Below are 27,359 nucleotides of genomic sequence, written 5' to 3'. Positions count from 1 at the left end.
AGAAGTATGCACCTTAGTGCTTAAAAGAACACGATGAGACAGTGGTACATAAGTGTGACCTGTTGGGCAGCCCGGTGGTACAGGTGGTGTGTTCGGGATCATGTCGTCCTCACTCCACTCGATGGGACAGATGAAGACCTTGTCCGGCAGAATGGTTTCGGTAGGCATGTGGTCATCTTCGGGAGAAAACATTCTCGACAAAAGCGTCAGCTTGGCAATTTTTGTGTCCTGGACAGTAAGCAATAACGAAATCAAAGCATGTAAAGAATAGGGCCCACCTGGCCTGTCTGGCATTCATCCGCTTAGCTTCCCGGAGGTACTGGAGATTTTTATGATCCGTCAGCACTGTGAAGGGATGCCAGGCGCCTTCAAGCCAGTGTCTCCATTCCTCCAATGCTAACTTAATGGCCAGGAGTTCCCAATCGCCGATGTCGTAATTCTTCTCTGCCGGATTAAACTTGGAGTTTTTCCTTTTTGCTGAGAAAGAACAGCTCCCACTCCAGTCGATGACGCTTCTACTTCCACAAGGAACGGTGTTTCTGGATCTGGATGGGTTAGAACTGGTGCTTTGCAGAAAACTTGTTTTAGATTATTAAATGCTTTATCCATTTCTGTAGTCCATTGGAGCAGTTTTGGCTTACCTCTCAATACCGACGTGAGTGGAGCTAAGATGCTGCTGAAATTCTGGATGAAACGACGGTAGAAATTTGCAAACCCCAAGAATTTCTGAAGGTCCTTGATTGTTGATGGGGCCGGCCAGTTCTCAATGGTGTTCACCTTCCCCTCGTCCATGCTGACACCTTTAGCCGAGACATGATATCCCAGAAATTGGATCTTTGATTTGTGGAACTCACATTTTTTAGCCTTAATTAATAGGGAGTGTTGATGCAGCCGTTTCAGAACTTCCTTCACATGTTGGAGGTGCTTGGCAGGGCTTCTGGAAAAGATAAGAATATCGTAAATGTATATCGTCACATACCGGTTGAGCAGGTCTCAGAAGATGGCGTGCATAAATTCAATTCAATTCAATTCAATTTAATTCAATTCAATTCAAGTTTATTTGTATAGCACTTTTTACAATTGACATTGTCTCAAAGCAGCTTTACAGAACATAAACATAGAACAAAGGGTTATTATAAGAATAATATAAAGATTAATAGAATACAAAATTCAAGATTAATACTAGATAGATTTAGTTCACAATGTGTATGTATTTATCCTGTTGTGAAAAACAGGGTTTTTGTTTTCGTTGAGGATTAGTAATATTCGGTTTTATGTTATTGTGTTTGTTATGTTTTATGTATTATGGGGTTTTTTTTCATTGTGGGGGGGTAATGTTCTGTTTTATGTTTGTTTTAGTTTCTGTTTATTTGTCTAGTATTGAGCTGGGGTAGAGGTCGTCCTGATTAGATAGATATATGGGTTAGTGGAAAGACAAGGTAGTCCAGAACACTGCAACATAAGGTTTGCTGAGACTTTACAGTCTCACAGGGGGAGTAATGTTGTGAAAAATCTTAGTAGAAATAATTAAAGTATTATTCCTTACAATACTATAACCAAAGTAAAGTATTGAGCCTTGCAAAATATTACAATTAGTGTCATAAGACATATGTAGGCAATGTTGTAGGCCAGATGTAAACAAGAAAAGATGTTTATTAATAATAATAATAATAATAATAATAATAATAATAATAATAATACATTTTATTTAAAGGCGCCTTTCTAACACTCAAGGTCACCGTACAAAAGAAGAAGGAAAAACAACAAAAAATATAGTTATACAATACATAGAAAAAAATTGGACCAACATTACAAGTCATGATGTAGAATAAGCTAAACTAAACAGATGAGTTTTAAGCTGAGATTTAAATGATGAAAGAGGATCAATATTACGGAGCTCAGATGGAAGTGAGTTCCAGAGCTGAGGTGCAGAGTAACTGAAAGCTCTGTTCCCATCGTTACAAGACGGACAGAGGGAACAATGAAATGAGTGGAAGAAGAAGACCTAAGAGTGCGAGTTGGTTTTGGAGTATGAAGAAGATCAAGAAGATATGAAGGTGCAAGATTGTGGATAGCTTTAAATGTTAGAAGAAGAATTTTATACTTGATACGAAAATGAATGGGAAGCCAGTGTAGCTGTTCCAGAACAGTTGTAATATGATGGATAGAGGGAGTACGAGTGATAATACGGGCAGAAGAGTTTTGAACGAGTTGCAGCTTATGAAGGGTTTTGTGAGGAAGCCCAATAAGAAGAGAATTACAGTAGTCAAGCCGGGAGGTTACTAGACTGTGAATAAGAGTGGTGGTAGATTGAGTGGTGAGAAAGGAACGAAGCCTACTGATATTTCGAAGGTGAAAGTATGCAGCCCGAGTAACATTATTTACATGTGAGGTAAAAGAAAGGGTACTATCAAAGATGACACCAAGACTCTTAACCTGAGATGAGGGAGCTATGAGAGATTCATCAATGGAAATAAGAAAATTTTAAAATTTGTTAAGCACAGTTTTTGTGCCTATAATGAGAAATTCTGTTTTATTGCTATTTAGTTTAAGAAAATTTGCTGAAAACCATGATTTTATGTCAATGAGACAATCAGAAAGAGCAGATGGAGGGAGTTTGGAATGTGGTTTTGTGGAAAGGTAGAGCTGGGTGTCATCCGCATAGCAATGAAACTTAACCTGATGTTTATGAAAAATATGTCCAAGGGGTAAAAGGTAAGTAATAAATAACAAAGGGCCAAGAACAGAGCCCTGGGGAACACCAGAGGTAACGGAAACTACAGAAGAGGTGAATGATTTTAGTTGAACAAACTGTGTGCGATCAGAGAGATATGAATGAAACCATTTCAGAGGCGTGTTGGTGATGCCAATAGTGGAAAGCCTGTCTAAAAGAATATCGTGGGAAATTGTATCAAAAGCTGCACTCAGATCAAGGAGAAGGCGGATGGGTAGTAAACCAGAATCAGCTGCTATAAGCAAATCATTTGTGACTTTTAATAGAGCTGTTTCAGTGCTATGAAATGGGTGAAAACCAGATTGGAATTGTTCATATAGATTATTGCCAGACAAGTGGATATGAAGTTGAGCAGCAACAACTTTTTCCAAAATTTTAGAAATGAAAGGCAGATTAGAAATAGGACGAAAATGATTAAGGTTGTTGGTGTCCAAACCTGGTTTCTTTAGAATTGGAGTTACAGCAGCTGTTTTGAAAAGAGAAGGAACAACCCCAGTGGTAAGGGAAGAATAAATAATATTCATAATAAAATGGGACAGAGAGGAAGCAGTAGCCTTAACAAGGACAGTTGGTAAAGGATCAAGAACACAGGTTGAAGATTTAGATTGATGAATAAGTTTTAAGATATCATCAATTGTGGGCAGAATAAACACAGAGAACAATTGTGTAGGAACAGGTAGAACTGAGACACATGGAGTAGAAACAGGAGTGGCCATAAGTTGACGATGAATGCCTTCAATTTTTGAGGTAAAGAATGATGCTAAAGTATTGCAGAAATCAGATGAGTACAAATGAGAGGGAAGTGAGTCGAGGGGTGTTGTAAAATTTTTCAATAAGGAAAAAAGAAGCCTTGAATTCCCTTCATTAGAACCGATTAAGCCAGAATAGTATGTAGATTTAGCTTTAGCAATAGTGTCTTTATAGTGAGACATATGTTCTGAGTACATTTCCTTGTGGACAGTAAGGCCAGTTCTTCTGCAAAGTCTCTCAAGCTGTCGTCCTTTTGCTTTTAATTGCCTGAGAAAAGGAGTGAACCAGGGTGCAGTAACAGTAAACGAAACAGTCCTAGTCTTAACTGGAGCAAAAGTATTCAACAAATTATGGAGACTATTATTGTACTGAGAGACCAAATTATCTGGAGTGGAACAGCTGTCAGCCCTAGTAAGACTTGCAATGCTTAAAGACAAGTTGTCCAAATTAATGTCCTTGATTTTCCGGAATGATATAATACGTGAAGATTTTGATTTGAAGAGAGGAAGATCAACATTAAAGGACAGTAACAGATGATCAGTACATGGAAAAAAAGTCTGCATTGAGGTTGCCTGGAGAGACACCTGAACAACAGATTAAATCCAAAGTATGTCCTTTAATATGCGTGGGAAAATTTACATGTTGCTGCAGTCCGAAGCTATCCAGACAAGATGTAAATTCTTTAGCAAGGTTGTTGTGAACATCATCCATGTGAATATTGAAATCCCCCACAAGAATTATATTTGGTGAAAGAGTAGTTATTTCATTCAAAAAAGCAGCAAAGTCAGGGATAAAATACTTGTTAAATTTTGGTGGTCGATATACAGTGCTGATAATAGTTGGAGTAGATCCAGAGAGCCGACAAACTGCAGCCTCAAATGAGTGGGAGACAGAAACATTCACTGACCTCAGTCTCCACTTCTCACGGTAGATTATCGCCAGACCTCCTCCTCGACCAGAATCACGTGGTTGAGAGATGTAAACAAACCCTGGTGGAATGGCGTCGTTGAGTGCAATAAAGTCATTTTGTTGCTGCCATGTTTCGGTCAAACAGAGAAAATCAATCTTGCGATTTGCAAGAAGATCCTGCACAAGATGCCCTTTACTTGTAAGAGAGCGGATGTTAAGAAGACCGAAACTGACAGTGCTGTTGTTGCTTGGTCTGGTAGCCGAGTTAGCCGAGTTAGCCAGGTTCGCCAGCACACGCTGATCGGCGCGGCGACCGGCGTTCCTTGGTGGGCATCGAACAGCTGACCATAATGACTTTATATCACTTGATTTATTAAACCAGAAGTTCCGCCGAGAGCCACGATGAATATCTTTCCGCCTAGGCAAATATAAGATGTCCGGATGAGCAAGCAGTACAGGAGGTATTGAATCATATAAACACGGACGGAAACTCAAAAGTTCAGCAGCAGAGTATTGAAACAGTACTGCGGACTGTACAAGATGCAGTACAGTGCAGGCAAGTACAAGCCATAAGCAATAGATCCTCATTGTAGTCTATGCAGTGTATATGATGTTAATTATTGTTATCGGGGAGAGCAGCGGCAGCCAAGACGCGCCAGCGTTCACTCAGACCCGTCGACGTACCGACGTGTGAACGTCGATAGTTTATTGTAATCATAAACTTAGTAAAAGTAACCAGATTCGGTGCTGTCAGGCCTAGTCAGTCTGAGCTCTCTGATCAACAATGTGTGAAGAAGTGAAAATCAAAAGTTCAGCTGAAACAGGCCTCATGAAGGGAGTAGGGTGAGACAGCTGAATCAGGCGACCAGCTGAATGGACCTGCTGAATCTGAGATTGAGGGTCTAAAGGGAACCTGACCTTTAGTGGAAACAGAGAAACTAAGGCTTAAAATATGCATGTGAGTGCAAGCCCAGTCTGGAAAGTGACAGACTGAGATCATAACAATGTTCAGCTCATAGGTTTAGTAAGCTTAAGGAGTCAACATGGACAGTAACATATACAAAGCAACATTATAAAAGCAAGGGCTTAGCAAAAACAGTAATACAACATAACCAATATAATCAAGAACTTTTAACATAGCAACAAATGGAATGAGGAAACTTGCTCATTGTAGCTGTAAAAAAGGATTAATCCTCCACTTTAACCAGGAAGTAAGGCTCTTTTGAGCACATTTGTAATAACAAATACAAAATTGTTATGTAGAATGAAGAAGACCTTGGTTCCCAGACCTTAGCTCATAAAGTGTTATGTAGAATAAAGAAGACCTTGGTTCCCAGACCCAGGTCCTGGGATCTAAGGGGAAGAAAATCCATAAATGGGCATGTGGTGCCCAGACCTTAGTTCATAAACTTGTTGTGCAGACTGAAGAAGGCCCAGGTGTTTAGTCTTGGGTCATGAAAAATAAGGGGAGGAAAATCCATAAATGGGCATATGGTTGAAAGGTGCTGGAAAAATAAGGGGAAATTGGTGAAAACATAGCGGGCGAAGTCGGTAAACAAGGGGATGTGAGGAAGGTGACCAGGTGGGACGCCTAGGAGCGCCAGCGTATATATGGAGGAGATTTTCAGGGGGTCGTGGGGGTGTTTTTACTTTTGTAAGAACGTCGGGAGAGTTTTTGTTTTTGATTTATTTTTGCATGACATGCTTTTTTTGGGGTTTTCATTTGTTACTTTCAACTTGGCAATTTCTCTTAGAAGATTGTTGGCTGATTGACCACAATAAAGAAGTTTGCTCATTCTCATCCAGGTCTGAGGAGTTTTCTCAGTGTTTTTTGTAGTAATTATAGAGTTATCAGTTAAGTCTAACTAAAACAGTCTTTAGTAACCAAAAAGTCTAAGAGAGGAGGACACCCTGTGATGTGTCGACTTGGAGATGGGCTCTGAGTTACGACAATCCCCAATGAGCAAGTCTGAGGTGACTCAGGCAGCAGTGGCAAGGAAAAACTCCCTTAGATGGTAAGGAAGAAACCTTGAGAGGAACCAGGCTCAAGGGGAACCCATCCTCATATGGGTGACACTGGAGGGTGTGATTATAAATATACAGTCTAACAAATGTTGTATATATGCAAAAGATCACATGGAGTTCACAATCTAAGTGTAGCTGGTAGATCTCTGGATGTCTCAGGGTTCGCTGCGTCGGCCTCATCTCAGTGGTCCAAAGTCTTCATCGCACGGAAGACGATCAGGGCTGGTATAATTTCTGGATGCCTCGGGATGGGTAGAAGATAGAGCAATGGAGCGGGATTAACATATCTGCTGTTCATAAAATTTCCAATTCTGATATAATATTGTACAGTATTATGGGATGTATTATGTGTTCGCCTGACTAAAGAGATGAGTTTTTAATCTACATTTAAACTGGGAAAGTGTGTCTGAGCCCCGAGCACTAACAGGAAGACTATTCCAAAGTTTAGGAGCTAAATAAGAAAACGTTCTACCACCTTTAGTAGACTTTGATATTCTGGGAAGTACCAGAAGTCCTGAGTTTTGTGATCTCAGAGAGCGTGAAGGATTGTAACGTGTTAGAAGACTAGCTAGATACATGGGAGCTAAACCATTAAGAGCCTTGTATGTAAGTAGCAGCAGTTTGTAATCAATTCCAAACTTAGCAGGTAGCCAGTGTAAAGATGATAAAATTGGGGTTATATGGTCATACTTTCTTGTCCTAGTGAGAACTCTGGAAGCTGCATTTTGGACTAACTGTAGTCTATTAAAGATGCAGGACAACCACCTATTAATGCAATACAGTAGTCCAGGCTAGAGGTCATGAATGCATGAACTAGCTTCTCAGCATCAGATACAGACAGGATGTTTCTCAGCTTGGCAATATTTCTAAGCTGGAAGAAGGCTGTTTTTGTAGTATGGGTGATATGATTTTCAAAGGACAAGTTGCTGTCTAATATAACACCCAGGTCTTTCACTGTTGAGCTACAAGTAACAGTACATCCCTCTAAATGGAAGTTAACTTGTGAGAGTTTCTGTGTACTGGTTTTTTGGACCTATAAGTATTTCTGTCTTATTGTTTAATAACAGAAAATTACAGCTCATCCAATCTTTTATCTCTCTAAGGCACTGAGTTAATTTGGACAATTCATCTATTTCATCTGGTTTTGATGAGATATATAACTATGTATCATCAGCATAACAGTGGAAATTAATCCCATGTCTTCTAATGATGTTCTCTAATTGAAGCATGTGTATCGAGAAGAGCAGAGGTCCAAGGACTGATACTTGAGGGACCCCATAATTAACCTCTCACCTGTCGCCCCCCCATTTTCATGATTTTCGCCTAGATGACATACCCACATAAAAAGTGGTACAGCTCCCATATACTTTGGAAGGGAAAAGAGTCTCTAGTTTCTGACACAAGTGTCAGCTTGATTCTAAGCCTTACTGACACAGAGTTATAGAGGCTAGAATGGGGGATTTTTATTTCTGTCTGAGTTGTTTACCTGATAAACTGATTACATACATTGCTGTATTTAATGATGGTTGATAAACAACAACTGAGGGTCATAGCCACATGTCTTGGCTTTCACCAAAAAAAAACATGAAGTCAAAAGACTCAAAAATGGATTTTATATGAATATTTTTCTACGGACATGTCCGTCCGTTCAGGTTTTTCTTGTTTATTTTTTTTACTGTATAACTTTGTATAAAAGGACTGCATGCTTAGTTCAAAAGTCCTATAACAAAGAGAACCCCTCTGCCTAGAATTCTGCTTTGAAAAAATGCCTGTAAACTGACACCCTGAGGTGTGAGAGTGTGAAATGTTCGAGAATTGCGCAATAAAGCTGAAAAAAATTAATATGCGCACGCTCATTGCACAGCCTGCCCTCACCAGATGTATCATGTTGCATCTCGTTGGAATCGTCTCCTTATTGGCTAAAGAGCTATGATGCTCGCGAAACATCAAATCGCTACTGGACGGAGCAAATGTCAGTCAAAGGGAGGGTCACCCACATAGCATGGAGAGACCTCATTGGCTTCTTAGCTGCCTATCTCGGCCGCACAGGCACTGGTTGGCTCATGCAAGGGCTTGTTTGATTCGTCAGATCCTCGACTACAAATCTGACATGTTTTGAAAGTTTGGTATGCGTCCAATGAGACATAGGAGTCGAACAAAGGGCGGAAGAGAAGCAGTGTGTTCAGTTTCCGGTCAAACACATAATTCTTGTGAAACGAGCGAAGCGTTTTGGATTAAAAGGATTACATTTTCAAGTTTCTTGGACTCTTGGCGATTTTTACAAGCATTTGTTTTGGAAAATACATTAACATTAGTGACAATGTGAAGAAAGGGAAATTTAAAGACCAGCGTTAAAGGTGAGTAAACAGATCGAACTAGCGCCACCTAGTTCAAATTTTCTATCAAATGTTTCAATTACTATAAATCATATTATGCTTGGTGTGTGCGCTTAATAAAATCCTGAGAGTCTAAGCTTTCAAACAGTATATAATTTAACCGTGTATTTGGAGGATTTAATGCTTAAAAGTTACAATGAAGTTACAATGAAGTTGATGCAGTCTCGCCTCCTAGCGGTAGTGGCTCGGTAACGAGACGTAGACATGTAACAGGTTTTAACTGGCAGTAAGCTGGAGGATTCACCATTTAATTCTACAAAATGGTATCGGTCAGACAGGTAGGATTTAAACCAACTTAAAGCCTGTCCATGAATACCTGTGTAATTTTGTAAGCGATCTAGAAGAATGTTGTGATCTATAGTGTCGAATGCAGCACTAAGGTCAAGTAGAACTAATAGTGACATACAGTGTTGGTCCAAAGCTAAGAACAAGTCATTTGTAACTTTAACATGTGCTGTTTCTGTGCTGAATGAAACTCTTCAAAGATATTGTTCTCCTGTAAGAAGGAACTCAGTTGAACAGACACAACCTTTTCTAGTATTTTAGACATAAACGGAAGATGTGAAATAGGTCTGTAATTTGATAGTTCATTAGGATCTAAATTAGGTTTCTTAATCAGTGGCCTAATAACTGCCAACTTGAAAGATTTAGGGACGTAACCTAAAGATAGCGAGGAGTTAATAATATTAAGAAGAGGCTCACCAGCTTTATATAACACTTCTTCTATATAAAACTTCTAGTTTGGATGGGGTCTAGTGAACAAGTTATTGATTTAGCGGTAGTAATAAGCTTATCTAACTCTTCCTGTCCTGTACTTGTAAAGCACTGTAGCTGTGAATGTAGCACTTTAGGTGAGACTGAGTCACAAGCTGTTCTCACATGTTGAACATCACCTATTTTGTTCCTGATGCTTTTAATTTTATCAGTGAAGAATCTCATAAAAATCCGCACAACTGAACTGTGATGGAATAGTGTGTTCAGATTTCTTTTTTTCTGTTAATCTAGCCACTGTGCTAAATAAAAACCTGGGGTTGTTCTGGTTATTTTGAGTTTGAGTTTATTTATGAGTTTGCTCAGGTGCTCAGCCCTAGCAGCTTTTAGAGCCTGTCTATAGCTGGATATACTGTCCTTATATGCAATTCTAAAAACCTCTAATTTAGTTTTTCTCCATTTTCTCTCGAGGTTACGGGTTTCTCTCTTGATGGTGTGAGTACAATTATACCATGGTGCAGGTGTTTTGTCTCTAACTTTCTTTAATCTGATTGGGGCAACAGTGTCTAATGTGCTAGTGAATATAGCGCCTATGCTGTTAGTCATTTCATCTAGATCGTTTGTGTTTGAGGGTACAGTAAGGAGTCCAGACAGATCAGGCAGGTTATTTGAGAATCTGTCTTTAGTGGTCAGAATAATAGTTCTACTGAGTCGATAACGTGGTGAGACACAGTTAGTCTGTTCTATGGGTAGTGTGTACATTATGAGGTAATGGTCTGTGATGTCATCACTTTGAGGTATGATATCTATATCAGTGACATCTATTCTGTGTGATATTATTAAATCTAGTGTGTCATTAAGGCGGTGTGTAGCTCTAGTGATGTTTTGTTTAAGCCCAAATGAGTTGAGTAGGTCCATAAATGTGACTTCTAAAGCATCATTTGTATCATCAACATGAATGTTAAAATCTCCTACAATTAATGATTTATCAAAGTTAACCAGTAGGTCCGAGAGAAAATCTGCAAACTCTTTAAGAAAATCAGTGTAGGGCCCTGGGGGTCTGTACACTGTTGCTATAGCAAAAGACATCATGGATTTTTCCATGTGCATGTGCAAGAGTGCAGCATTAAGAACAAGCACTTCAAAAGAACTAAATCTATACTTTGTTCTCTGAGAAACAGTAAGGAGATCACTAGAGATAGCGGCAACACCACCTCCACGACCAGTCTGACAAGGCTCATGCTTTTAGATATATCCTGATGGTGTAGACTCATTTAGACTGATGTATTCATTTGGTTTAATCCAAGTTTCAGTAAGGCAGAGTACAGTAAGGCTATTGTCTGAGATGATTTCATTTACAATAAGTGATCTAATGTTCAGAAGCCCAAACTTTAGGAACTGTTTTTGTTTGTTTCTTTGCCAGTTTTCTGGCCTAATTACAGTAAGATTGTTTTGAGATTTTCTCTTGCATTTACTTTTTGATCTCACTACTCGGGGAACAGTCACAGTTTCTATAGGATGAGCTATGTGTGCATTTGTATCAATGTGACGATGTGAAGGATGGCTATTGAAATTTAGATTTAAATCATAGTTTACCAGTCAGAAGGTGTGCAGCGCCTTGGTGATGTGGTCCGAGAGGATCTCCGCTCCAACTCTGCTGGGATGCAGGCCATCAGCACAGAACAGCCTAGGGCACTCCCAGAAAACATTCCAGTTATCAATAAAGAGTAAATTCTGAGCCTGACACCATGACTGTAAAAGCAATTCATTAAAAGCAAAAAGTCTACTGAACCTTTCGATTCCTCGCTGGTACGTGGGAAGAGGACCAGACACGATGATCCTCGTCGCGGGCGCTGAGCTGTGAACCGTCTCCACCAGGGTGTTGAAGTCCCTCTTCAGGATCTCCGACTGCTTCAGGCTGGTGTCGTTCAAGCCGGCATGAAGAACCACAGCTCCAGTGTTTCTGCTCACGACCCTAGGTACCTGTGCAGCGACATCAAGAACACGAGCACCAGGTAAGCAGTGAGTGCGAGCCTTACCTTTAGCCACAGTAGCATGGACGTGGCTGACGATGGAGTCTCCGATGATCACAGCATCGCGGCCTGTCTCGCGAAGGGGAGCAAAACGGTTCTTGGTGGGGATCTCGAAGACCGGTGGCGGTGGAGGGGGAGAGGTCCTTGCCCAGGGGGCCAGATCGCTTCTTCCGCTGCTGCATCCAGGGGCCACGGTACCCTGTCGCCGGAGTGAACAGCGCTTGGACTGGCCGCTTCCTGTGTGCGCAGGGCCTGGACAGAGAAACACACGGAGTAAGGTGGATGGAGTAGTAATTTCACACCGGGAATTTACCTAAGACAGGTGAGCAAGCGACAGGCTTTCCGCTCCCGCATCTCAGCCTGCTTCACCTGTAGGTCGTGGATCTACTTCCCCACGGCCTCCAGCTCCAGTTCCACCGAGTGCAGCTCGAACGTGTCCTCACCTGCACTCAAAGGCAGACACACAAGCGACATGGTGTTATCGGTCAAGTACAACAGAGATAATTGGTGTGAAGAAGTTGTACTAGCGGTAACCGGGCTAACAGGCTAGTGATGCTAACTAGCAAGAAGCGGACGTTTTCAAGAAAACAAATAAGATGTTAGTGATATCAAAAGTATTCCGAGCGATTTTTCTACTCTTAAGATGCTATTGCCGGTGTGTTCGCCTTTTGTAAAAAGTAAGAAGTTAAAGTATAAACAGGATAACTCAAAAATTAATTGAAATACTTTGCCAAGCAAACAAATGCGACCGGCGGGCGGCAAACAATTCAAACACAGGAAGTGATGGAGTGGGGAAACACAGGAAATGATTGTTGTAAAGTCCTGGAAGATGGACGGGGCTGTTAACCAGGCCATACGGCATGACCAAATATTCCCAGTGGCCTGTAGGGGTCACAAAAGTGGTTTTCCACTCCTTTCCGGATATGTATGAGGTTGTATGTGCTGCGACGATCAAGCTTGGTGAAGATTTTGGCACCTCGGAGCTGTTCGAGGGCCGATGGGATGAGGGGGAGTGGATAGAGGAATTTCTTGGTGATTTGGTTCAGCCCTCTATTATCAATACAGGATAATACCACCATCCTTTTTAGAGACGAAGAAAAAGGTTGATACAGCAGAGGAAGTTGACGGTCGTATATATCAGCACTTCCCTGATGTACTTGTTCATGGCCTCTTGCTCGGGGATTGTCAAGGAATAGATTTTCCCTTTAGGCACTGGCTCACCCAGAAGGAGGTCAATGACACAGTCCCAAGGCTGGTGCGGAGGTAGTTTCGATGCTCTCTTGGGACAAAAGACATCCTTGAAGGCGGCATATTCTGGTGGGATAGAGACAGACATGTTATTCATAGGGCTTTCAATAGAGGTGCTGCATACCTTCAATGGCTTAGGGGGACGACATGGTTTAGGGATTTTTTGAAAGCAGCGAGGAAAACAATGGTCACTCCAACGCTTCACTTCACCAGTGTCCCAAGAGAGCTCCAGATCATGATGCATCAGCCAGGGTCTTCAAAGGATTACCTCGGCCGTTGAGTTCTCCAGGACCAGAAGTTTGAACTTCTCCTGATGAAGGCACCCCACGGTCAGCGTGAGTTCACTGGTATAGTGGTGAATGGAGGACCCGTTGAGTGGTTTGTCAGTCACTGTATGGACCCTTAGTTTCTGGGGTATCCATTCCCTCGTAATGTTAAGTTGGGTGCAGAGCTGGACGGAGATGAAGTTCCCCGCTTACCCTGAGTTGAGAAAGGCGGACACTGTAACGGATAGATTGGGATGACATAACTGAATTTTGGTGGAGAATGGAGTGGTACTGTGTGGTTCAGGTTGAACCGTACTCACCAATGCTCTCGGAGGACGGATGGGACAGTCACCAATGGAATGTCCCTTGCTCGCAGAGTACAGGCACAGGCCCTGGGTCAGCCGTCAATGACGCTCTGATAGGGAGATCCTGGTGGAGTTGAGATGCATGAGTTCGGGTCCTGGAGAGGTTGGTTCTGGCAGGTGAGTCTGTGGAGGAACATTTGAGGTGCACGATAACATACGACTTTCCGTTCGAATGGCTCGTTGGATGAAATTTTCCAACCCCATGGTGTCATCGAAGGCTGATAATTGCAGACGAAGTTCTGGTTTCAAGCCATTACTGTAGGTTGTCATCAGTGCTCGCTCATCCCAACCGCTAGTGTGTAGAACTGCAGTGAGTAGTCGGCTGCCGAAGATTTTCCCTGTTTAATATGATAAAGTTGTATCTCCAGCAGGAATACCAAATACCTCTTGGAAATAGACGGCGAATTCCTTGATGAAATATAAAAAGGATTCGTCTTGATGCCAGATGGACTCGGCCCAACGGAGCGCTTTTCCGGTGAGTAATGAGATGATAAATGAAATCTTGCTGTAATCTGTGGGAAAACAAGATGGCTGCATTTCAAAGATTAATGAACATTGGAGGAGAAATCCCTTACATTCCTCCACAATGCCTGAGTAGGGTGCGGGGTTGGCCATGGGAACTGTGACGACGGTAGCACTGTTCGTCACGGTGATCTGGGTGTGCGGCGGTTGTCCCGGTGTCTGTAGCAACTCCTGTCTCAGCATGTCGACCAGTCCTTGGTAGGTGTCCGAGTTCTGAGAAGACATAATTTTGTTGGTCCGGTCTTCTGTCACAGACAGAAGACAACAGAGACAGAGATAACAGAGTTTATTGAGAATGGATGGTGAAATGAAGTGAGCGATGGTGAAACAGTGCAGATGAAGCCCCAACACACACGGGATCACTGGAAGCAGATCCGCACGAATTAGCTTCTTGGGAGGACGATGAACTTGGATAACTACTGAATAAAGAGAGATAAAGAGTCAGGTTAGTAGACACAGCGTGCAATAGCAGCTAGCGTGTACGAGACCAGACCGTGTGTGTGTGTGTGTGTGTGTGTGTGTGTGTGTGTGTGTGTGTGTGTGTGTATGAGTGTCTTTTATTGATATAGTTTCTCTTATAGTGGTGCGGTAATGACGGGTGCCAGGTGACGGTGATTAGAAGTCAGGTGATGAGGATCTTGGGTGGACGAAGGCCTTAGAAAGGCAACAAAGCACTGATATATGCATATTCTCTGCTTTAAACCACAGAACTTCATCAAAAATGAGTTGCGCAGCACTCGGGCTTGGATTGGCCTAAGTGATGCAGAAATCGAGGGACAGTGGAAATGGGTGGATGGAACACAACTGACCAACGGGTAAAAAGCCTGTTATACTATATGTATTTATTTTTCTTTTTGTAAAAATAATTATATCTCAACTAGTGTTGTTCTTTTTTTTCTTTGCTGAAAATGTTATTAATTTTGTTATTAATTCTGATTTTCTGGGGTTTAGGTTCTGGAAATCATACAAATCAAATAATGCAGGTGGTAATGAAAATTGTGCTAAGGTTAATGATCCTAATGGAACAAAATGTTGGAATGACAGAGTGTGCTCTTATGAAGCACAGTGGATATGTGAGAAAAAAAATTAATAAAAATTGTGCAGAGAATCCAACCATATGGCGGTTAAAGGCAGGTTGATATTTTAAGATAAACTGCTCAGATAGTTCTGCCAGGTATCTGTGATTATACTGTCAGGAGAATCATTTAATATTTAAGAGAATTTTAATATACTTAGCACAAAATAAATTGAGTTCTTCATATTATGACAAATACTACTACTAATTACTAAATTTATATATTTTTTTCATTTGTTTTAAATAAGTGTGCTCTTTTTTAACAAAATCTTTTACAAATTACAGATGGCTGTCAATCATAACTTTTTGGTTAGTGGTACTCCTAAATCTGTTGTGATGTGATCTGTTTGGTTATTGAAAAGTCCAAGTGTCTTATTTTGTTATGCTTCTCATTTGCTATTACCATTTGGGGAATTAATTTAATTAAAGACAATAGTGTTCCTTGTCTTGTATGATAAGCTTGTCATAAAACCTACTTTTGTCTTATTGTCACTTATAAACTATATAAAACAGACAAACATGAAATTCATTCATCAAGCCATGTTCAGTCAGAGAATTATCCTGGCCATAATAACAGTAAAAATACACCCTGAATTTATAATATAAAAATATTATATAAATATAATATAATATAATATAAGTTATAAGTCAACTGTAGAAATCTGCAAAATTGTTGTAGCATGATAGACATTTTTATGAAAGTTTCCTACAGGAAACTGTGTTTTCAATGCACGGTTGTATAGTTGTTCGATTGTATCTCAATCATATACATGTTTCATTTGGCCATGCCTTATGTTGGGTGAGAATTCAAACATAATAAAAAATAAATAAATACAGAAGACTGTGCAGCTTTCCCATATTTCTCGCGTCAGCACTTCCAGAACATAATTTATTCAGAAATCCCGAAGTGACGAAAAGACCCAAATTGTGGTAAAAGTTTTACGAAGATGGAAATCACACCTGGCAGATTCGGTGATGCTAATTGGATCCCGTTTGAGATGGAACCAATCAGATGGCTGCTTGCAAGTGAGCAATAGCAAACACATGTACATGACAGATACTACTAAATACATTATCATCATTGTGAGACAGTTGACACTCTTCATTGACATTTAATGTACTTTACGATTCCGCAATTCACCACAAAAAATATCACACCAAATTATTGACGATTTGTTCGACAAGATTGATTACGGTGAAGCTAATCCAAAAACTTGTGAAATAGAGGCATACCTAGATGAGTGAGAGAAGGAATTCTCTTTGCTTAAGCGAGGTCAATTGTGACTGCACTGCAAATGGTGCCGAAGAACGGCATAAAGAATGTTTTTGCATCCGAAAAAGGGGCAGGAAAGATTGCATATATTCCAACCATATATCACACAGTAAGGTAAGTGTAGACAGAGTGTGTACAGTGGTTGCTGGTTTAGGTACAATAATTTAGAACCATAGTGGCACACCAAAAGCGAGAAGTAAGATGATATGAGAAGATGCTCTACTATCTAAGGGCAGGACATGCAGGCAGGTGAAGATCCAACTTGAGCTAGGGAGTTTTAGGCAGTTTTACAACCCTACACCCAGATTAGTTTTCAGCAAACACTAGACATTGAAGGCTAGCAAAGAAAAAAGAACATAAAACATACAGTATCAAAATAGCATTTACTGTGCCACACAGAGGATGTGGCAGTATACATGACTAGTGTTCAAGGGCAACACCTCTTGGTTTTCCCTGGTTGCAGCAGAATAGGGTGCTGGAAGATTACTGGAGGTCTTTTGCAAGCAAATGCCCCGGACCACCACATAAGCCCTTTGACTTTGCTATCAACCTGATTAGATCCACGACATCCACCTCACCAGCTAGTGCAGTCTTTTTTCCCTATGCCCCTGTACTGATTTCCACGGGCTAACGTAGTAACCCCAACAGACTTACAACCCCTGTCCTTGATGAATCTGGCTTGTCATTGTCTACAATGGCAGAAGGTTCTAAACTGGACCTACACAGTACCTAGGACTTGGTTTGCATCAGGTCAGGGGATGAATAAAAGAATGCATTAATCACTCCCTCAGGTATTTGTAATGCCATTCAATGAATGTCCCTGTGGTATTCCAGCACTTCATATACAAGGTCCTCTGTGAGACATTGTACCATTGTATTTGCCTTGAAAATATCTTGATCTTTAGCAAATCACTAAAAGACCATGTTCTTAAATCATAGTTTCACGTTGCCACTCTCCTTCTTGAGCTTCGTCGACCTGATAAAGACTAGGGCAGTCAGTGAGTGGCCTCCGCAAACCTTACTCCAGGCAGTCCAGTGTTTCCAGTGGTGTCTCTCATGGCTTTACCACTGATGATTTGGGCTGGGGTTCTATTGTGGTCTGCAGTGGCTGTCACTGAGTATGCAGGAGAAGTAATTGAGGTAAAATTTTGATAGATGGGATGTGTCTTGTGATGTTAGTCTCTGGTTCTCTCTCTCCACGAAAGTTGACCTCTGACAGCTGGTGGAATGTTGTTCAGTATGTGGGTCAACACTTGTATGGTAGGACTTAGACTGCATCATTGTAGTTACAATAGACTTGCATTTGTTCTATTTCAAATAGAGTTTCTTTTAGCTGTGACATGTAGGAATTCCGATAGACAGAGAGACAGAAAGTCAAAAAAGAGTTTATCTTATTGTAAAATATGATTGGTACAGTGCTCAAAACAGGGAAAGTGACAGGGAAATATTGTTTAAATATTTTGTGACCAGAAGTTATGAACATGGCAAAATAACATGAATATGTAACCAATTATACATATAAAAATGTACTCCTTCTACATTTCTACATATTATATTTTCTGTCAAAAAAAACAAACAAAAAAACAACAAAAAAACATTTGTTAAATATGTAATCAGTATAAAAATAAAGGAGTGTATTTTTACATGTTTGGTAAAATTGCAGTTGAGGAAAAAAAGTTGTGAATCTTAAGTTGAATCATTTATAACTTTACATGCTGTGACTTAATTAACTGTTTAGTGATGTTGAAATTCGACATACCTGCGGTTTTTAAATACAGGACAAGGTTACCCCTCATGTTGTTTTAGTCCACGATTCTGAGCATTTTTACTTACCGATATATACTGTAAAAAACCGCTATTTCAAAATGGCACCCGGCCGGGAACTTGAGGCAAACTTATACAGCTTGTTAACAAAACACTCCATATATACACACAAACAGCAACAATTAAGCATACTATTTGACTCAATCTGCATTAAAACATGTCATCCACAGATAATTACTCAAATCTTCACTTAATCAGCAACATTTTTAAAACTTCACCACAGAAACCATTTGCAACATAGCTGCCTCACAAGGGCTGGAAGCAATTAAGCAATTCCACATGTGGAAATGATGTCACTCAAACTTAAATCTGAATGTATTATTTTAAAACAAAAATATACCCACAATATTATAATTATATAAATAGAGATATACAGAAAAAAAACACACCAAAATACTTAAATACTTAATGTTTGCTGGAATAGCCACATGACTTAAAATGCTACAAAAACATGTGGTGTGATGTGGCCTGATACAATGCCATCCTGATGCTGATTAATTTTCTATTTCACCATGTCCAAAATAGCTATTTGACTTGTAGTAGTCGTAATAGTAATACTAGCAGTAGAAATATTATTAGAAATAATAGTTATTATTATTATTATTATTATTATTATTATTATTTTTATTATTATTATTATTATTATTATTATTATTATTATTAGTAGTAGTAGTAGTAGTAGTAGTAGTAGTAGTAGTAGTAGATGTTTATAAATAGTAGATAATGCATTTCATTTGTGGAACATTACAGAGGCGCCCTCTAGTGTCTGGAACAAAACGTTCTAAAGCTTATATATTTATTATAAATTTATATACATATATATTAAGTATAGAAGACAAGCAAAAAAATACTTTATTTTGTCAATTAACAGGGATACTCTACATGCATATTGATTCATTGTTAATATACATTTCATGATCTGCAGTAATATTTGTAAGCAAACCATTGATTAGTACATTGATCCTTTATTGATTGATTCTTTATTCTTTATCATTAATTCTTTGTTTGCAAGCTTTTAATCTATTTAGATGTAAATACACTGATATATAACTCAATAAATCTACTACTATTAATAATAAAAATAATAATTAACATGAATTATTATTGTTGTTTTAATGTTAAATATAAACGTTAGTTTAATAATTGTATACAAAAATCTTCAGATCACCCACCATTCACACTCGGAAATTGTACATTTGAAAGCAAAAATTAAAAAGTCAAACCTTTCCTTTAATACCAGGTAATAGAACTACATGCAGTTACACATGCTCAGTACATGCTGCCTGAGCTTGCGGGAACATTTGATCATTTCCCTGTGCTTTAAACTCATTAATGCAAGCTTTTCTCACAGATCCATATTAACTGAGATTGGCAGGGCTAATCATTCCAGCAGTTCCTACTGGGAGAGCCAGTCTCCACACAGATCTCGTCCCCTGCATTATTCGGTTCCCCTTGACACCAGAACCTGGAACACAGATCAGCATATAACACTGTCTAAAAAATTATGTTAATATCAATGTCTTCCATCTGTGAAAACCTGTTCTGTTAAACCTGCGCAAGTAAAATCATGCCGTTGTCAATTAGTTAAGCTGGTGCTTCCTGTAAAATGAGATATTTGCATATATATACAGAATTCATTTTGGATTCTTACCTACTGGTCAGTGGTGAACCTTCCACCCATTTCCACACGCCCTCTCTGTCTCTGTCACTGTCTCTGTCTCTGTCACAGACCAATCCAAAACCATTGTTGCTCAGCAGGGTAACGATGAAGTCCTGTGATTAAAAAAGCACAATCTGAAGAAAAATCCCTTTGCTGCGTCTTACGTTCTCTTTCTCTGTCCTTCACTCACCCGTTTCTCACTGGTGTTTATAATGGCCAGGTCTGCTCCTCTTTTTTCTGCAGTCCTGTCTGCTTTCACTCCAGGTTTTCTTCGCAGCAGAGATGTAGTAAAACCTGGATCTGAAATATCTCCATCCCAATTTGGTATGTGAATCTGATCGGACATAAAAACAGTTACAATCAAATAATGGCATTTTTTATCCATTTTTTTATCCATCCACTTTTATCCATTTATGGTTACATATAATAATGTTAAATGCATCTACTATTCAATATTTTTCCTTCAGTAACAGAAAATGTATCGCCTGTTAGAAACATAGAACACGAGTCAACTACTTCAGTCCAATCAGAATTGAGAATTCAGGACTTCCGGCTTAGCTAAGCATGGAGTAGGTTGCATCTAGCTTCGCTCCTACAGAGTTTCTCCATTATTTTTAGCCACGATATGCTCACTTTTGGTGTCTTATGTTTTTCTAAACCTGTTTTGAACAAGAATTATTTTGATTTTTGGCAACTACAATGCCACCCAAGGTCAATAAAAGTGCAAGCGCCTCTCAGCCTCACCTGCGGCCTGTTGCCAACACTGCATCCCCGCCTCGTGGTGAAACCTCGCTGTCGCTAGAGGCCATACAGGCCGCTGCCAATGTTACTGCTCTCAGGACCGAACTTCTCTGCACCCTTCATGAAGAAATTCCAGCAATATTTAAAGCTGAACTTCACGCAGCATTAGGTGACAACCTCTCCTCAATTAAATCTGAGCTGCTAGCACTGAAAACCGATCTTTCCTCCAATATTTCCGCTATGCAGCAAAACTATACCGGACTCAAAGACATGGTGTCAGAGATGGAGGAGTCCCTCTCCACTTGCACCGATGACATAGCCACTCTCCGTGCTAAGGTGGAGTACATGTCTGGAGAACTGGTTAAATTGGAGAGCAAATGTGATGATTTAAAATCTAGGTCACACCGTAACAATGTCCGTATTGTCGGTGTGCCGGAGGATACTCCAAATAATTTATCCACAGAGTATGTGTCAAAACTCTTGATTGAGGCATTCACACTTGAGAAGGAACCGCTTGTGGATCATGGTCACCGGACCCTGGCTCCCAAACCCAAGCCGGGTGAACATCCGCACGCGATAGTGGCAAGGCTCCACTATTATACAGACTGTGCAAATATCCTTAAGAAAGCCAGGGAGCTACAGTGGATTAAACTACACAACATGACCATCTCCAACTTCCCTGACTACACCGCTAAAACAGCACGAGTCCGGGGAGCTTTTAATGAGGTTCGACACCAGCTACTGGACATAGAAGGAGTCCAGTTCGGCATCCTCCATCCAGCCAAGTTACGCATCACATACGAGGGAGTGCAGCGCGACTTCATTTCACCAGCTGAAGCTAAGGCGTTTATTAGCAAAATTACAAAATAGTCTGATTATATGAGGGTTGCATATTGTTTATTTATGAATTTGGTTGGCCCAACAGGACTCTGTTGGTGAGTGTAATTATAACTTTGTTTTATTTAACTTGTGTAATTATTAGTTTTTACCGTGCTACCAATGAGTGTCGGGAGTTATTTCATTTTGTATACGTGCCTTAAAATTACACGCGTGCCTTGCAATTTTCTTTTTATTTTGAAATGGCTCTGTAGGAGCTTTCTTTATAGGTTATGGTTAGTGTTGTGTCTGCGGGCAGAATAATAATGTGACACCATCGTTTGCTGTGTAACTCACGTTATTCTTTTACTGAACCGGAACTGAATGCAAATATCAATACATCAGTATAGGTTACCACTAGGGGGCAGGCTTATCACAAAACTAAGAAACCCCATAGTACATACATTACACTTTCTTCCCCCAATAGAATAATTAAACTGAGAAACCAAAATGTACTGTACTACATCAACAGGTACTCTAATAAAAAAACTTTTCTAATTAAACATAGCTACAAATCAAGCCTTTGAGGAGGTTTTCTAGTTCTCTCAGGATAACGTCTCTGTAAGCCTAAGTGAGATTCAGGTGCAGGTGCACCCGAGAAGTTCGGATAATCGGTAGAAAATGAGTGAGTGAGTGAGTTCACAAGTCCGAGATATGATCGGAGTTGAGACACATTCTGTGGGTGTGGTGCATTTAACACAGCTTCAATTTTGTCCTGTGACTTGTGTAGACCATCTTTGTCTATCACATGACCACAATAAGAAATCTGAGACTTGAAGAACTCACATTTTTCTTTGTTAGCTCTTAGTCCATACTCACACAGTCGAGTCAGCACACGTTGTAAGTTTTGGAGGTGATCTGCATCATCCTTCCCTGTTACAATAATATCATCGAGGTAACACTGCGTTCCTGGAATACCCTGCAGCACCTGGTCCATCACTCTCTGCCACAAGGCAGGGGCTGATGCAATTCCAAAAACAAGACGGTTGTACTGATAGAGCCCTTTATGTGTGTTGATGGTCAAGAATTTCTTGGATTGCTCATCCATCTCCATTTGGAGGTATGCTTTGGCCAGGTCAATTTTTGAGAAGTGTTCTCCACTGGACAAGGATGCGAAAATATCTTCAATGCGTGGCCTGTACTGCATGAAGAGCTGGATTAATGGTCACTGTAAAGTCCCCACAAATACACACATCCCCTGTCTTACCCTTTTTGATCACAGGAACTATGGGCGTTGCCCATTCACTCCGTTCAATTTTAGTCAGGATTCCTGTTTTTTCCAAATGATCCAGCTCTGCCTCCACCTTGGGAGGAATTGCATATGGGACTGGGCGGGCTTTAAAGAATTTTGGAGAAGTGTCTTCTTTTAACTCCAGAGTCCCTTTTATTCCTTTAATTGTTCCTATTCCTTTCTGAAACACAGGTTCTGCATTTTGTACAATTTGCGATAAAGTCATTTGTGTCTCTTTGTTTGTAATTTGCTGGGACACATTCAAGTTTTTTATTGTGTGCCAGTCCAGAGGTATTTTCCTCAGCCTTTCGTGTCCGAACAGTGCAGGCCCTCCATTTTCCAGGACATACAGGTTGAGCTGTTGTTGATTTTCTTTGTAATTCACAGTTACTGGTAATTTTCCTTTTGGAGACACTTTTTCACCAGTATAAGTCTTTAATATCACTGATGTCTGTTGCAGTGGTATTTTTGAAAATAGACGCTTGTAATCAGCTGAGATAACTGATAAGGCAGATCCAGTGTCTAACTCCATCTTTAGTTTAACACCTGACACTTCTGGCATAAGCCAAATAACTATTCGACCTCTTATGGCACGGAAGTCAAAGTGACCACTAGGGGATGACCCAGAAACAAGCTTCATTTCATCTTTAAAGCATCAAATCCTCTAAAAACACGAAAAAACCTATTTACCTAGTAAAGTTTATACTCTCAATATTTTTTAAGCCCACACACAAAGCATAATATGATTCACAGCCTTCATACTATTAGAAAATTTTTTGGAGAAAACTGACCCCATTGTTGCCATTGGTGGCATTAGACCGTTTTTTCCCTTACCTTTAGACGCTTCCCTTTCTTCACTGGGCTAATATATTCCAAAACAAATATTCCACAAAAATCCATACAGGTCCAAGGAACTGGAATCTGTAAGCCTTTTAATCCAAAACGCTTTGGTCGCGCCGCAAATATTCCGTTTGTGTTCCGAAAACTGTAAACAGTAGTGCGCCATCATCTTGTTTTGCCGCTCTAACTTCTCATTGGGGTATTCAAAAATTCTAAATTTACATCATATTTATAGCCCAGGGCCTAACGAATCAAACAAGCCCTCACTTGAGCCAATCGGTACTTGTATTGCAGAGATAGACGGCTGGGAAGCCAATGATGTCATGACATCATTTTTGGGAACCCGCCTTTGACTGACAATTACTCCTTCCACTAGCAATGAAATGGGCCGGGACCTCTACAGCTCTTTAGCCAATAAGCAGACGATTCCAACGATATGCAACATGCTGCGTCTCCTCTGCCAGGATCTGCGTGAAAAAGCTGTGCAGAAGAATTCTTGCGTAATCCTTGAACTTTTGTCACTCTCACAGCTCAGGGTGTCAAGTTACAGGCCTGTTTTCACACCAGAGTAGTAGACAGAGAGTCTCTGCTTGTTTTAGGCCTTTTAAACTGAGCATGCAGTCTTTTAATTCAGTTATACAGTAAACAAGTACACAAAAACGCTGGACCAGACGACCATGTCCGTAGAAAAATATTTTTATTTATTTTTGGGTCTTTTGACTTGAATTTTTTTTTGGTGAAAGCCAAGACATGTGGCTATGACCCTCAGTTGTTATTTGGTCCCTAACATGTTCCAGAAAAATAAGATTAATCAGTTTATCAGGTAAACAACCCAGGCGGAAATGAAAAACTTCCATTCTAGCCTCTTTGTGCCAGTAAGGCCTAGAAATCTGAAACTCAATCTGAAACTAGTTTCTGAAACTAGAGAATCTCTTCTTTCCAATGATACCAGGCTCACCCCGGTGTGTCAAAGTATGGGGGAGCTGTACCACTTTTTGTTGGGTAGGTCATGTAGGCAAAAAACCTGCAAAAGGGGGCCATCTCATAAAGAGGTACAGTTCCAGGCATGAGAGATCATCAGTATCTGAACTTGTGTTCGCTTCATTTTCAGTTACTTGATGTACAGTGGCAGATTTACGTTTCACTTTGTACATTCTGTCTTTATGTACCTTCTGTTTATCCATTTTGCATACTCTCACGATGTGCCCCTTTTTATGGCATCTTCTACACTCTTTATCCTTGAACCAGCAGTCATTTGCATCATGAGACATTTTTCCACAGCGATAGCATTTCTGTTTTCTTTCCGATTTCAGTGCCAGTTCATTTGTTGCACATTCTATTGATTTTTGTTGCAATTCTAATGTATCTTTTGTTGCAGTCTCCATGGATATTGCAATGTTCAATGCACGATCGAGTGTCAAATCTTTTTCTGTCAGTCTTTTTTGTGTACTTTCATTATGCATTCCACAAACAAGTCTGTCTCTTAATCAATCTGCCTGTCCAGCTCCAAATTGACAATGCTCTGACAATTGGCGTAACTCAGCTATGTACTCGGAAACACTTTCTCCTTTAGTTTGGTTCCGCTCGTGGAATCTGAATCTTTCCGCAATTACTAAGGGTTTGGGGCTCAAATGTTCATTTAAAATGTCCACTACTTGCTGGAACGATTTATCCGCTGGCCTTTTAGGGCTTAACAGACTACGAAGTAGTCCATAAGTCTTCGCTCCCATCACGCTCAGCAAAACAGCCACTTTCTTATTATTTTCAATGGCATTGGCCTCACAGTATAGCTCCACTCTTTCCACATAAGTTCCCCAATCCTCAGCATTACTATCAAATGTGGTGATAGTTCCAATCATTGACATTTTTGCTGGTTTGCAGTTTCGCTTTAAACATTAATTGGCTTCTCTTTCTGTTCAATGTAACTCACGCGCTCTTTACATGAATATTCCTTTCTGTTTCTTGTCTATTCACTTCTTTTTGTTGCATTTGTGGTTGTCGATCCGAAACTCGTCGCCAATTCTGTTGTGTCTGCGGGCAGAATAATAATAACACGACACCATCGTTTGCTGTGTAACTTACATTATTCTTTTACTGAACCGGAACTGAATGCAAATATCAATACATCACTATAGGTCACCACTAGGGGGCAGGCTTATCACAAAACTATGAAACCCCATAGTACATACATTACAGTTAGCTATACAGTCGTAAGCGTTTCCTTTTTTCTTGCTCCGCTTAGGAGCTTGCACTGCTGTCTCTGTCGTTTGGGGATGGGGAAATCTGCGGTGTGGGTGGGGGGAGGGTGTTAAGGGGATGTCTTCATGTTTGTTCACATCTATGTCTGTTTCATTTTGACTGTGTGTCAGCGTGTGTGCGTGCGCTTTTTCCCCTTTTCTTTTTATGGGGGTGGTAGGAATGACCTGTTTAAATGTGTAGCCTATTCCCAAACTAAAGTCTGTTAGCTATGGCCAGCACTCAAGGTCAAAAGTGTGGTGTTTCAAGTGGTATTCGATTTTTGAGTTGGAATATGAAAGGCTTGAATAGCCCTACTCACTCACTCACTCACTCACTCATTTTCTACCAACCCATCACAGGGTAGCCCCACTATGCGGTCCAAAATAATTTCACACTTAAAGCACCTGAAGAGTGATGTAATATTTCTGCAGGAGACCCATTTGCAGGACAGGCACCATGTTAGACTCAGATGGGTGGGAAATGTGTTTCACTCGACGTTTAATTCTAGAGCCAGAGAGGTAGCTATTCTGATCAATTATAGAGTTCGGTTTACTCCTTCAAAGATTGTGGCTGACAAGAATGGGCGATACCTAATAGTTGTTGGCACTCTTTGTAATAACCCTGTATTAATGGTCAATGTATATGCTCCGAATTTTGATAATCCGGGTTTTACAGGCAAGTAGTTGAGTATCCTCCCTTTTCTTGACACCCATCTTTTAATACTGGCTGGTGATCTGAATTGTGTTATTGACCCCGCCTTAGATCGTTCAAACCCTCGAACCCTGACCCAGTCTTCTATGTCCAAATCCATTTCGGATTCTATGAGTAAAAATGGGTGTGTAGACCACTGGAGATTTTATAAACTAAGTGCCAGGACATATTCCTTTTACTCTCAGGTGCACCAGTCTTTTTCATGTATTGATTATTTTTTTATTAACAATTCCCTAATCCCTAAAGTCACAGCGTCTGATTATCACGCAATTGTTATTTCTGACCATGCACCACTTAGTGTTAATATCAAATTGGTGGGCCAGCATCACCCTGGAGGCTCAATTCTTTGTTGTTGTCAGACGAGGCATTTAATGTTTTTACCTTGTCTGCAATAGATGAATATATAGTCTTTAATAGGAGTGATTCTGTCTCATCTTCACTGTTGTGGGAATCTCTTAAAGCGTACATACGCGGACAAATTATTTCGTATTCTGTCCATTCCAATAAAGATACCCCTCAGGCTAGCATCCACACAAATGAGATTTCTTCTGACTATTTTACTTTATCACGTGGCACTAGACAAGGCTGCCCCCCTGTATCCCTTGCTTTTTGCTTTTGGCATTGAACCCTTGTCATAAGCTTTGCAATCACTCACTTCATTTCATGGAGTATCCCGCTATAATATTGGTCGGAAATTGACACTGTATGCAGATGATCTCCTTCTATATGTATCTGATCCATTGGCAAGTGTTCCACCAATTTTATCTTTGTTGAAGAGATTTGGCTCTTTTTCAGCTTATAAAGTGAACTTACTTAAAAGTGTTATCCTATAAATTCTCTGGTTCTTACACTGAAGCAGTCTGCAATTCCTTTAAAGTTCAGTCCTTCAGGTTTCAAATATTTAGGAGTCTACGTGACCCAGACTCTGCCT

The sequence above is a fragment of the Tachysurus fulvidraco genome, chromosome 7, assembly GCF_022655615.1.
Source record: "Tachysurus fulvidraco isolate hzauxx_2018 chromosome 7, HZAU_PFXX_2.0, whole genome shotgun sequence".
Lineage (NCBI taxonomy): Eukaryota > Metazoa > Chordata > Actinopteri > Siluriformes > Bagridae > Tachysurus > Tachysurus fulvidraco.
The sequence above is the reverse complement of the archived record's forward strand: the minus strand, read 5'-3'. Positions refer to the sequence as shown.